Raw genomic sequence first — 14285 nt, forward strand, 5'->3', positions numbered from 1 at the left:
TGATGTTTGAGGCATCGATTTCATGGGACCATTCCCATCTTCCGGAGGAAATCTATATATCTTGCTTGCTGTGGATTATGTATCCAAATGGGTAGAAGCAATAGCAACATCAAGGAATGACTCTAAAACCATACTCAAGTTTTTGCACAAACATATTTTCACTCAGTTTGGAGTACCTAGAGCTATCATTAGTAATGAAGGAACCCATTTCGATAACAAGTTAATTGCCAAGGCATTAAGTAGATATGTAGTTTGACACGAGATTTCCACGGCATATCATCCGTAGACAAATGGCCAAGCAGAGATATCCAATCAAAAGATCAAGCAGATTTTAGAAAAAGTGGTGAACTCAAGGTGGAAGGATTGGTTGCCAAAGTTAGATGAAGCACTTTGGCCGTATAGAACAGCATTTAAAACTCCTTTGGGAATGTCACCATTCAAGCTGGTGTATGGGAAGGCTTGTCATCTCCTAGTTGAACTTGAACATAAGGCGTATTGGGCCATTAAGCAATTGAATTTTGATGCTCAATTAGCAGGGGAGTAGAGATTACTAGAACTTAATGAAATGGAAGAGTTTAGAGCACAAGTACATGAAAATGTACGAATATACAAGGAAAAAACCAAGAAGTGGCACGACCAAAAACTGATGCCACGGCATTTTCATATTAGCCAGCAAGTATTGCTTTATAATTCCAGGCTCAAACTTTTTCCTGAGAAGCTTAAATCTCGATGGTCAGGGTCATTTGAGGTGCATTATGTTTATCCTCATGGAGCCGTTGACATCAAGAATATAGACAATAAGACAATTTTCAAAGTCAATGGCCAGTTTTTGAAAGCTTATAATGGAGTTCCACCCACTGCACAACAAGGCAGTGTTGTTGTCGAGACGTTTCTCTGCCCTGGCGATGGAGAGTACAAATAGTACACCCCGAACGGTGTAACTATTCTCGAAAAAGTAAGTGTTTATCCTCCATGAATCAGATAAAACACCAAATTATAGAGTCGCCACCAATCTTTTAATTCGGTGAGATTGGTCACCAAAATATCATATTATTTTAATAAAAATTACTAAGAATAATATTAAAATAATACAACACGAGTCTACTTACCAGAAAAATGAGTTCGGGAGTCGATTACGTATGGGGAAGGATTAACACCCCCAAAAAACCCAAAATTGGTATCGTATTCATTAATTAAATGTCTTTGCAGTAAATTATAAACTTGTATTTAAATTTGAATTTACAAATGACTTAAATAAATTATTAATTAATAATATTACTAATCTCATTAAAATACTAAATATTAAAATTTCATAGGTTAAGTTATAAAATATGTAAATTAATAATCCTAATATAAGATATAAATATTAATAATATAATTAATAATAATTAATGGTTAAAATGTAAAATATTAATATTAATTACTATAATTTGAAATAATATTAAGTTAATGTACTAATAATATAATTTACCCTAAATTATTAGAAAGGTCGAAATGTAAGTTATTAAATATATTAAGGACTAAATATGGTATTTATCCTAATATATATGCAGTAATGATCGAAACATAAATAAATAAAATTAAAAGACAAAATTAAAATACATAAAACATGCTTTTAATGACTAAATTGCAAAGTTATCAAGTTACAAGGACCTCGGGCTTAATTTCCCCACACCCAAAGTACACGTAGGTTCTCCCCAAAACGACGCCGTTCGAGGAGGGGTATAAATAGGCCTTATTAGGCCTGAAGAGGTTTCAAACCTCATTTCTCATTCTCTACTTCTCTCTCTTAGAGAGAGAAGCTCTCGCTTCTCACTAGAATTCCCTCACCGGAGGAAATTCATCCCCGGTCGACAACCGATCACCGCCGTCAACTGCCATCATATGTCACCACCCATGGTGGCCGGATATCAACAAAATACACCAAAACAAAGTTGTCTTTCCCCTGAACCTAGATCTGACCTTGTTTTCTACCAAAAAATGATCCTATATTAGTAGATCTACAAAGTTTACCTTCAAAAATGGTTTCTCCGACGACATTATTTACTTGTTGATGGCCGAAACTTCGAGGGTAAGCCTCTTTTCTCTCTTATCTCTCTATTCTATTGGCTTTGTTACTGTGTATTGGGTACTGGTTGTTGCTTGCTCCGTTTTTGTGGTTTCTTTACAGGATCATTCTATTTATAGCCTTCATCGAACCATCATTCGACTGGTTAAAAGGATGAACCCCAGTGAGTCACCGAGCTATGGTGGTAACTCACCCTAGGGGTGATAAGCTGTGTAGTGGAGAGAATGGGTGCATTAAATTCACCCAGATCTTATAGATCCGACGAGGACGTGGCTACTACTGGTTGGAGCGTTCAGCAGTGGAGGCATCATACCACTGTGACGGTGGCCAGAATAGCCCTAGGGTTGTAATGAGCACCCTAGGGTTTTGCTAGTGCCTTGCTGGTCGTTGGATCTGTCTTTGGATCGAGCAGATATGATTCATGCGGCTGGAGATGTGAGGAAACCCTAACAATATTTGGGCCTCTCTCGTAGGCTTGTTGGGCTGTTCGGGTCAAGTCTGGCTCTACACCAAGCCTGGGGCTACTTGGATCAAATTTGGTTGTAATATGGGTTTAGGGTTATGCTTTTAATTGGGCCTCGGGTTATAACCGGGCCTTAGGGCTTAATGCATTTGGGCTTGTAAAATTATAAAAAATAATTATAATAATAATAACGTAATTATAATACAATAATATCTAATTATATTGAAATCGAATTCAGACGAAAATTACTGTCGATAGCTGCCCCTCTTTGCTTATTTTTGTGTAAACAAGAATAAAGCAAAGATAAAAAGACAAGAAGTTTTCGTCTAATCTGATTTCCTTAGAGATCGAATTTTTGATATGTTCCTGCTTCACTACTTTTTTTGTGAAGGCTGGATGTGCATCGCTTCACTACTCTTCTGTGAAGGCTAGATTTGTATCGCTTCACTACTCTTTTGTGAAGGCTTGATTGACTTGATAAGAATCTATTTCACTACTCTTCTGTGAAGATCAGATTCGAAGTTGATTTGATTTCACTACTCTTCCATGGAGATCGGATTGACTTGGAAAGAATCTATTTCACTACTCTTCCATGAACATCATATTCAAGGTTGATTTGCTTCCACTACCCTTCATGGAGATCAAATCTGTAATATGGGAAAGAACTTATTCCACTACTCTTTCGTGGATACTAAGCTCATGTAATCTTTGGATATCCCTCTTTTAGGGATTTTGAGTTGATTACTCATATTTCAAAATTTCAATATCTTGAATCATTGGCTTTCTTTTGAAAAACCTGCAAATGTGATATTGTATTTGCTATCATGCACTTATGAATGTCATGATGCTATTTATGCCTAAAATGTGTGCAATGACAAATTTTCAGGGTATTCTCTTTTTCTTTGAACGAGGACCCCCTTTTTTGTTGTCCATTCTTTACTTAGTCTCATCATGGGTCAAAACATAATATTTTATCTCAACCGACAATCTTGCTCCTTTTTGGTTGAACCTAAACTTGTCTTGGTTCTTTTTGAATTCCAAATGACAAACCATTCAATTAATGACAAACATTTCAGATCATCATCAATATCTGAAACCTCCTATGTACTTCAACGTTTCATTTATTATCATATGTTAAAATCATTGTTAGCCTCATAATGTATGTATTCTTCAAAGACTTTTTATACAATAATACACCATGATTTATGTACTTCAAATTAAACTAAATGTTTTAAAATTTTCAAATCAAGATGCTTTGCAAAAAGAAAAATAATTTTATTTATGAAAAGAATTTTACATGGTAAACTTTTATTTGTAAAAGACAAAGTAGGTATCTTCAAACACCAATAGCATAAATACTCTTGAACTGGCACACTGTAAAGTGATTTGAGTGTAGCTTCTGTCAAAAGGATCTTGAAATCATGATGAAGGTATGGAGTTCCTCAAATCCTTCTTCCCTTCATGCAAAATATCTTTTAACTGCATCTGAATTCACTAGGTAAGGTAATTTAAGTCCATCTATCTTGGTAAGGACTAAAGCTCATCCAGAAAAACCTTTTTACAATGTAATGTCCTTCCTAATTTGGCATCCACTTTCCTCGGTGATCCTTTTGAAAAGGTAAAATCCTTCTGAGCACAGGATCTCCTTCGTAAAATTCTCAGAGGCAAACTTTCTTATCATGTGCTCGTATCATCCTCTTTTGGTACATCTGACCATGACAAATTATTTTCATTCTTTATTCTTCAATCAAATTCAATTGGTCATATCTGGCATGTACCTAGTCTACATCATATAACTTTACTTTTAATAGAACCAATAATGAAGGATTTCTACCTCAATTGGTAAGACTACTTCCATCCCATAGGTTAATAAATATGGAGTTGCCCCAGTCGATGTTCGTAGTGAAGTCCGATAGGCTAACAGAGAAAATGGTAGTTTCTCATGCCAATCCTTATAAGTTTCAATTATCTTCTCTATAAGCCTCTTGATATTCTTATTAGCTGCCTCAACCACTCCATTCATCTTTGGGTGATAGGTAGTGGAATTATGATGCCTTATCTGGAATTGTCCACAAACAGATTTCATCATTTTGTTGTTCAGATTCAAAGCATTGTCGGTAATAATTCTCTCTGGCAGACCATATCGACAAATGATCTCTTATTTCAAGAATTTACAGACTGTGGTATGAGTAATGTTCACATAAGAAGCTGCTTCTACCCATTTGGTAAAATAGTCTATCACCAAAATGAAACGATGACCATTTGAAGCTTTGGGAAAATTTTGTCCAATAACATCTATGCGCCACACAGAGATGACCAAGGAGCTATCATTACATGCAATGGATGAGGAGGAGTATGCTTCTATCTCCATAGATTTAACACTTGTGACACTTTCGGACATAATTAATGCAGTTCGTTTCCATAGTTGACCAATAGTATCCAAATCTCATAATTTATCTAGCCATTGTATGCCCATTAGCATGAGTACCACATACTCCCTCGTGTACTTCTTCAAGAATTAACTTAGCTTCTTTGTATCCATACATCTCAACAGGATTTGATCCAGGCTCTTTTTGTACAAGACTTCCCTATCGAGTACATACCCTGATGCCATTCTTCGGATAGTTCTCTTATCATTTTCGGTCGCTTGTTCAGGATAACTCTGATACCTTATATATTGCAATATTTCATAATACCAAGGTTTCTCTTCTTTTTCTTCTTCAATGTTAAGACAATGAGCTGGTTATTCATAAGCATGTATTTCAATAAGCATCATACTTGCATGTTCATTTACCTTAAATGCGGCTGCCAAAGTTGCCAAGGCATCTACCATTTGATTTTCTTCTCTGGGGATGTAATCAAAAGTCACTTCTTCAAATTCTTTGATGAGTTCCAGAACCAGTTTCTGATATTTTACTGGCTTGAAATCTTTTGTCTCTCATTCTCCTTTGATTTGGTAAATTACTAGAGCTGAATCCGCATAAACCTTGAGCATTTTCACTTTACGTTCAATGGTAGCTCTAAGACCCAAAATACATGCCACATACTTAGCCGTATTGTATGTACAGTCAAAATTAAATCATCTAGTGAACGGATAATGCTCTCCATCTGGAGAAACTAATATTGCCCCAATCCGTGTCCCAAATCATTTGAAGCACCATCGAAAGTCAACTTCCAATATTCATTGATGGATGTAACTGATTCTCTTATTGATATTGCCATCAAATCCTCATCAGGAAAATCAAAATCTATTGGCTCATATCCTTTAGAAGTTCTACTTGTAATAAATTCAGCTATTGCACTCTCTTTTACTATTTTTCGACTGACATATTGGATGTCGAATTCTGACAACAAAATTTTCCACCGAACTAATCTTCCAGATAATGCAGGAACATTCATTAGATATTTCAAAGGGTCAAATTGGACATAAGCCATGTAGTGTGATACAACATATACTGCCTACTCCTTCGAGTGGTCTATACCAAAGCACAACACAATTTCTCAATTAAAGATATCTAGTTTCACATTCAGTGAACCTCTTACTGAGATAATAAATAGCTCTTTCTTTCTTCTCAATTTGATCATGATGTCCTAATACGCATCCCACTGAATTTTCCCAGACCGATAAATAAAGAATTAAAGGTTTATCCAGGATAGGCGGTACCAATATTGGAGTACTCGATAAATATTTCTTAACTGTCTCAAAGGCTTCTTGACACTCTTCATTCCATGTCCCAGAATCACTCTTTCTAAGGAGGCGAAAAATAGGATCACATTTCTCAGTTAGCTACGAAATAAATCGAGCTATATAATTAAGCCTTCCTAAGAATCCTCAAACCTCCTTTGTATATGTGGAGGTGGCAAATCTTGAATAGCTTTGACTTTATCTGGGTCTATTTCAATTCCTTTTTGACTTACAACAAATCCAAAAAGTTTACCAGAGGTCACCCCAAATGTGCACTTATTCCCTTAATCTCTGGAAAAGCTTCCTCAAATTCCCAACATGCTATTCTTCAGATTTGGCTTTGACAATCATATCATCGAATAAACTTTTATTTCTTTATGCATCATGTCGTGAAATAATGTTACCATAGCCCTTTGATATATTGCCCCTGCATTCTTAAGTCCAAATGGCACCACTTTATAACAAAACATTCCCCATAAGGTGATAAACGTCGTCTTCTCCATATCCTCAGGTACATTTTGATTATAGCCAGAGAAACCATCCACAAATGAGAATAAAGAATTCTTAGCAGTATTGTCCACTAATGTGTCTATGTATGGCAAAGAAAATTATCCTTTGGACTGGCTCTATTAAGATCTCGGTAATCAACACACATACGAACTTTACCATATTTTTTGTTACAGGGACAATATTTGCTACCCATTCAGGGTACTTGGCTACCTTAAGCAATCCAGCATCAAATTGTTTTTTTACTTCTTCCTTGATCTTGAGTAGGATTTTAGGTTTCATTCTTCTCAGCTTTTGTTGTACAGGTTTACATTCTGATCTTATTGGCAACTTATATACTACCAATTATGTATCTAACCCTAGCATGTCCTCATATGACCAAGCAAATACATCCTTGTATTCTTGCAATAATTCAATCAAATCCTGTCGCCCTTTATTAATAAAGTGGTACCAATTTTTACCTCATTCTTATCCATATTAGATCCTAAATTTAAGATCTCAATAGGTTCCTTATGAGGTAGAATTTGTTTATCCTCTTTTTCCACCTTTTTTAACATCTCAGAGGGTAAATCATACCCTTCACCATAATCCTCGACTTCCTCAGGACACATGGGCTGCTCAAAATCAATTTTGGGCCAACGTCATTAGCATCTATATCATTGATATTTGAGTTCCTGAAAGAAAAATAAATAAGAGTATATACATATAATCATGAAAATGCATTTAAAGATGATTTCCATTTAAAACTAATGCGTCTTTTATTGAAAAAGAAAGAAAAACACATAGTTTAAACCTTTATACAAAATCAAACTATTGCCCCAGGGTATAGGCAACAATGAAAGTTTTGGTGTATTACTTTAAAAAAAGACTTGAAAACTACAGGTAGTTCTTCCACAGTCCAATTATTTAACTCAAAGTCTGATGATGCGGGGTAAATGCCCATAGCTTCTTTTTCTATAGATTCATCATCTGATATGACATTGATATTCATTTTTTTCAAAGCATTCTTCTCTTTGCTGATCTTTTTGGAAAACATGTCTTCCTGACAAAAAAGTATTATTTAATGTGGAAAGGTCATTGGTTCCCCTGTAATGTCTTCTCCAGCTAACTTTGTTTTTCTCAGTTCTTGATTCCTTCTAATGCCCTCTGCCTCTCTTTTATTATTGTTGATATCCCAACCAAATCAATCCTTCTTGGACATAGGAAAAACTGGATTCACTGATCCTTGCAAATAGATTCCTAATCTTTTTCCAATTTTTCCCCTTTCCCTAGGGTCAACCTGAGTCCCATTTTTGTGCAATTGGAAATTTTGGGTTTAGGCATCTTTTTCCCCTCAGCCAAAAATATTGCATTGACAAATTCCAATGATCTGAAAGAGTATTCAATAGCTTCTTCATCCAATTCAACATATGGAGCAATCGTAGAGATTGAAGCGATGATGTATTCTTCAACATTAAGACATATCAGCCTACCATCAAATTTTATCTTTTGGTGTAACGTAAATGGAACTGCCCCTGGTTGATGAATCTAGGGTCTTCCCAACAAACAATTGTAAGTGGGTATAATATTCATTACAAGGAATTCTATCTCTTATTTAGATAGACCAATAGTTAAGGGATATCGATTTTCCCTAATACCTCATTCTTGGTTCCATCAAAAGCTCGAACAATACTCTGACTACTTCTCATGAGCGTGCTATCAATTGGTAATTTCGTCAGAGTCACTAATGGCATTACATTCAAAGCCGAGCTATTATCTACTAACACTCGAGATAAAATATCCTTTGCACTTAACTGTAATATGCAGAGCTTTAGGGCTACCATTCACTTCAGAAGGAATTTCATCTTCAAAAAAGAAAGGAATTATCTGCCTGTATATTTGCAATCAGTTTATCCAATTTATTAACAGGCAATTCCTTTGGTACAAAAGTTTGATTTAACACTTTTAGCAAAGCATTACGATGTGCTTCAGATCTTAATAAAAGTGCTAAAACCAATACGAGCAGACAATTTGTGCAACTGTTCAACAATATTGTATTCATTGTGCTTGAGAAACTTCAAAAATTCTATAGCTTAATTTTCAGTTACAAGTTCATTGATGACAATTTCATCCTCTTTTAATTGTAGCTCAACTTTTTTTCCTTTATCCACTAGACCTTGTTTCTCAGATTCCTTATAATAACATCTCCCACTTCTAGTAAAATGTCCAACTTCATCTACTTCTTCATTTCCTCCCATTATTTCCTTCATTTGGCATTCATAATTTCATGGAACATTCTTATCATCTTTATAAAGAAACGAGGATGGTGAAGTGATAACCATATTTGGAGCTTTTTATCTGGTATTTGAGTCCTTGGTGTGATAATTAGAGGATGATTAGAGTTATAAACCTCTTTATATGATCCCTCCGATGCGAAAATATCCATTTCTTCTTCAGATATTTCCTTGAAAATTTCATCTCTTTCTCATCCATTATTCTTTGTACCAAAACCAAAAATCTAAGCATCATTGTATAACATGTCCTTCATAACCATTATAATAACATATATTTCTACAGTTTAATTGTTCTGCTGACATATCAGATTTTAATAAACCAACTTTGATCATTGAGTCCATACTCATAACATGGATGATTTTACTTCACTGACTTGCTTATCATCTGCTTTCCTTTTTCCTCTATAACCACATTGATCTCTGTCCCTACATGATTTGGTAATGGGTTTTAAGCCACATTTGGTTGCTCTTTATCACCAAAATTTATTATATTCTTTGTTCTCAGGCTTTGAACAATTCTTTTGAATGCAATGCAATTTTCAATAGAATGTCCACGAGCTCCCGCATGATATTCGCATTGCAAGTTATCATTGTACCACTTAGGATATGTGGGTTGTATGGGTGATACATGATAGGGTGATATTATATGCTTTCATATAATATCTGGTATAACTCTTTGTAGGTCATCGGAATTGGGTCAAACTGAAATTTCTCTCTTTCACCCTTAGTTACCTTGTCCCTTGTTTGGCGAAATTTTGTGTAAAATCCAATATCCTGAGGTCGAGACATTGTGATATTATTGGACTCATATTTCCTTGCATCATTTACCTCACTTTCTTTCTTTTTCATAAATGGCTTCTTACTAGATTCACCAATTTCAAGTTTCTCACTTTTAATTGCCATTTTAATCATCTCACCCGCTGTAACTATGTCAGTAAAGCTTTTGAAAGAATTCCCTATGAGGTGAGTAAAGAAAGGAGCTTTCAAAGTGTTTATAAAGAGCACATTTGTTTCTTCTTCTTCCATAGGTGGATATACCTGTAGAACTATGTCCCTCCATCTCTGGGCATATTGCCTGAAACTTTTATTGAATTTCTTTTCCATGTTCTGCAGTACCATTCGATTAGGCCTTATATCCTTCACATGCTTATATTGTTCCAAAAAGGATTTAGCCAAATCTTTCCAGGATTTAATATGAGCTTTACTTAATTGGTTATACCATTGAATGGCCGAACCAGTTAGGCTTTCTTGGAAACAATGGATCAGTAGTTGATCATTCCCTATATAACCCGTCATTTTCCTGTAAAACATAGTGATATGGGTAGAAGGACATTTCATACCATCAAATTTTTCAAAGTCTGAGATTTTGAACTTGGGTGGTAATACCAAATCAGGTACCAAACTCAATTACTTGGCTTCGATTCCATATACATTAGAGCCTTCCTTTATTACCCTAACTTCTTCCATTAGTTATTCCAATTGTTTGTTTGACTCTTTTTTTTCTTCTTGATTAAAATCTAGAACATTCTCAACTTGTTGTTGGTTTATAGAAGCACTAGGTAAATTTATGTTTACCCTCCCTGTTTGACTAAAAGCTCTGGACTGGGCTTTAACATGAGAGGTCGTATGATCCAGGGGGTACAAAGGATCCTCAATTACTTTAGCTTTTAGATGATCTACTCTTGGTGTAAAGCCTGAAGGATACAAAGGATCTTCAGTGAAAGTACCAATGGTCGGGGCATTTATTTGATCCATACTTCTCCTTTGTAACATATTTGCAAATTTTTCCATCATCTCATTCTGGGATTTCATCAACTATTCATGCATTTCTTCTTGAATTTTCTTGAAATTCTCTTGCATCTCAAGCTGATTCCTTTCAATTTAAGCGATCTTATCATCCATTGCCCTTTTTCTGGTATTATATGGATGCTTATGGGGGTTCAGTATTCTTTGAAAAAGAAGAAAAAACTTTTTTAATGAATATGGATGAAAAATACAATGTCAAAATGTTCATGCTCAATATGTAAATGCAAGGTGTTGATATCAAGATGATTTCTTCAGAACAACTTTTATATTAAAACAAAGTTTTATTACAAAGCTTAAAACATAGTACAGATACATATGAGCAACTTCTCCTAACTGCTGTATATGTTCAAGTAACTCGAAGACCTTATGAGCTTCTTCGGTTCCTAGTTCCAATTATTCACTCAATGTGGTAGCTTCATATGCCAAGTTTACTAAATATTGTGTCGCTCCTTGAACTTGCTCTAGATACTTTGCAATGAGGTCGTCTCTTTGTTTGACTTTTCATTGAGCACGTTCCCAACGGTAGCGCCATTGCAAAATTCCTTTGTATGGGATAATAGGGAGTTGATTCACCTTTCTCTTAAGATCTTGGACTTTGGTTTCCAGCTTATTCACTTGATTCCTAGCTTCCGAGTTACTTTGCAGTGCAGTTTCCAACCTTTCGATCTTGCTTTTTAGTCTCTGGTTTTGAGCTTGATCTTCCAATAGTCTTTGCTCTAATGCCTCCATTTCTTTAGCAAGCATCTTGGTCTGGTGTTTACTTTGTTTGAGCTCCTCTTTACCTTCTTCAGCTTTTCTCTTCAGACCTGCTGACTCTTGTTTGCTTGATCCTTCAGCAATCTGAGTCTTTACCACCCGTTGATAGGTTGAATGGAGATCATTGAAATCTATCCTGAGCTATTTTTGACCCTGCTAACTTGATCTGCTCTCCCTTTATGGATGTCTACCTCAATTTCCTTATGGTATACTTCTTCTTCAATCGTTTGTAGAGTTTTTCTCCATTGCTTTCTTTCGATCTTAAAATCTTGCTTTGCCAGCTCCAATGAGATGATATAATTCTCAAATGTTCTTTGATGGGTTGAACATTCTCGAAATTAACCATTGGAATGTTGTCGTTAACTCGGTTGATTTTTCGTCGTTCGTATTCGGGTGAGAGCTTTTGACTGAAAGTAAATAAATTTACTTGATGAATCTATTTCCAGGTCTCAGTAACCTTTCTGATTTTTTCCTTGTACTAATCACTTCTGAATGCAAATTCTAATTCAGATAAACCAGATGTCGCATGAATACATTGCCTTGATCCGTATTGTATGGAGACCATCAAAGGTGTATATCCTATAAAACCCCATATGCTAGGCAAGGGAACCCAATCGTGCTCTCCACACTAATATGTTATGTTTGAAGAAGTATTCTATAAAGCTCCCCATAATACGTCATAATCTTCAAGATTTCGAAAGATGTTCATCCATTTTTCTTCATTATAACCTCCAGGCCATTTGCGAGAAAGGAAATCTTGTAGAAGTGAGAAGCCTTCTAGAAATACCCGTCCAAGAGCTCTTTCTTCATGTTTAAAATGATTCAGAATCCATACCAATAATAGGGGTGCACAACCTATAAAATGTCCCTCTGCGTCTGTAGGAATTCAAGAAACGAAATGTTTCAGCTAATATAGCAGGAACATGATCTGCATTCTTGTTCAATCTTTCAAACAGGTCTACAGTTGATATACCCACATGCCCCAGAATCTTCAAAAAAAAATGATTAATCCATAAATTCTTAAAGCCAACATATTAATCTGCTTCCTTTTGTCTGGATGGCGGTAGATTACTTCTTTCAAGGCAGTCCAAGTAATGCATTCACTATCACCCTTCTTCTTGATATTTCTTGAAGCCCATTCTTCACTCATCCCGGTCAATAAAAGCATTTTCTTTTTAAAATGAGCAATATTAGGTGACTTGATATATACCATGTCTTCGTAGATTCTTGGACAGCGGATAAGAGCTCGATATTCTTCTATAGTGAGTGTCAAATATACCTTTCCAAAGGTGAAGAAACTGTAGGCAGGGTTCTAAAACTGCGACAGAGCTCTGAACAGATGTCGGTCAATAGGAACGTCCAAAAAATAAGCAATGTCGACATATAACTGATGAAATAGCTGCTTGTTCGCTACTTCCCATTTCTCCTAGATTTCTTTCAACTCAACCAGGTTATTTTGGCGAACATTTATATGTGTATATCTGACCAAATCTGACACGTATCCAGATGATAGACTATTTCCCTTGATGAGTTGAGACTGCTAATACCATCTTAAAACAGCTACATTGTCTTCTACTTCATATTGGACTCTTTGTTCCATATTTCCAGCTCTCTATATAAAATAAGTCATGAATCAACACCATGATATGAAAATGCAAAATACATAAATGAAAATGAAGCATTAAAAAATAATTAAACCCTAATTTCATGCAATCCAGTTTCATGATTTTATTTAAAACAACAAACCTAACCACATGATTTCTAGTTCGCATGCATTTATCCATGAAATAAGATAAAAATAAAAAACTCCACATGCTTTTCCTTTGTGTACTTAATTTTACAAGACTCAATCGGGTTAGGCCTCACCTAGACTCCAATTCTAGGTTTGCTATATGCTGAGTTTTGACTCTAGAGTAAGAATGGTCAATGAATTGTCCTTTGTTGGTGCCCCCTTGGACTGCCAAACCCTTAATCCTAGTCCATTACAAACTTTTGGATTAAGTTCAATTCGAAGGAACACACTTCCTTATGTCCATGAGGAACATAAGGTGTGAGCTCAAAGAATGGTCCCCTATCCAATACGGATATGAAAAACCACACGAGGGAGTAGTTTCTCATTCACTTAAACATGATAAGAGCGGAGTTTTAGCTCATGTTATAAATGCAGTGCATAGTGGGTGAGGAAAAACATAAAAAGAAATAAAGTAATATATACAACATATTATTCTATTCAAATAGCTCAAATTAAATCTGTACACATAAAAAACAAAAGTTTGTAAAATAATAAAAATAATTATAACAAAATTAAAACAAATTTATTATTTACTGCAAAGACAAATAATTAATAAATTGGTGGCTAGACACTCATTTAAAAAAATCCCCAGTGGAGTGGCCAAGCTGTCGAGACGTTTCTCTGCCCTGGCAACGGAGAGAGTAAATAGTACACCCCGAACGGTGTAACTAGTCTCGAAAAAGTATGTGTTTATCCTCCATGAATCATATAAAACACCAAGTTGTAGAGTCGCCACCAATATTTTAATTCGGTGAGATTAGTTACCAAAATGTCAAATTATTTTAATAAAAAATACTAAGAATAATATTAAAATAATACAACACGAGTCTGCTTACCAGAAAAATGAGTTCGGGAGTCGACTACGTATGGGGAAGGATTAGCACCCCCAAAATGCCCAAAATTGATTATGGTATTCATTAATTAAATGTCTTTGC

This window comes from Hibiscus syriacus, unplaced genomic scaffold, assembly GCF_006381635.1.
Source record: "Hibiscus syriacus cultivar Baekdansim isolate YM2019G1 unplaced genomic scaffold, ASM638163v2 tig00110551_pilon, whole genome shotgun sequence".
NCBI lineage: Eukaryota > Viridiplantae > Streptophyta > Magnoliopsida > Malvales > Malvaceae > Hibiscus > Hibiscus syriacus.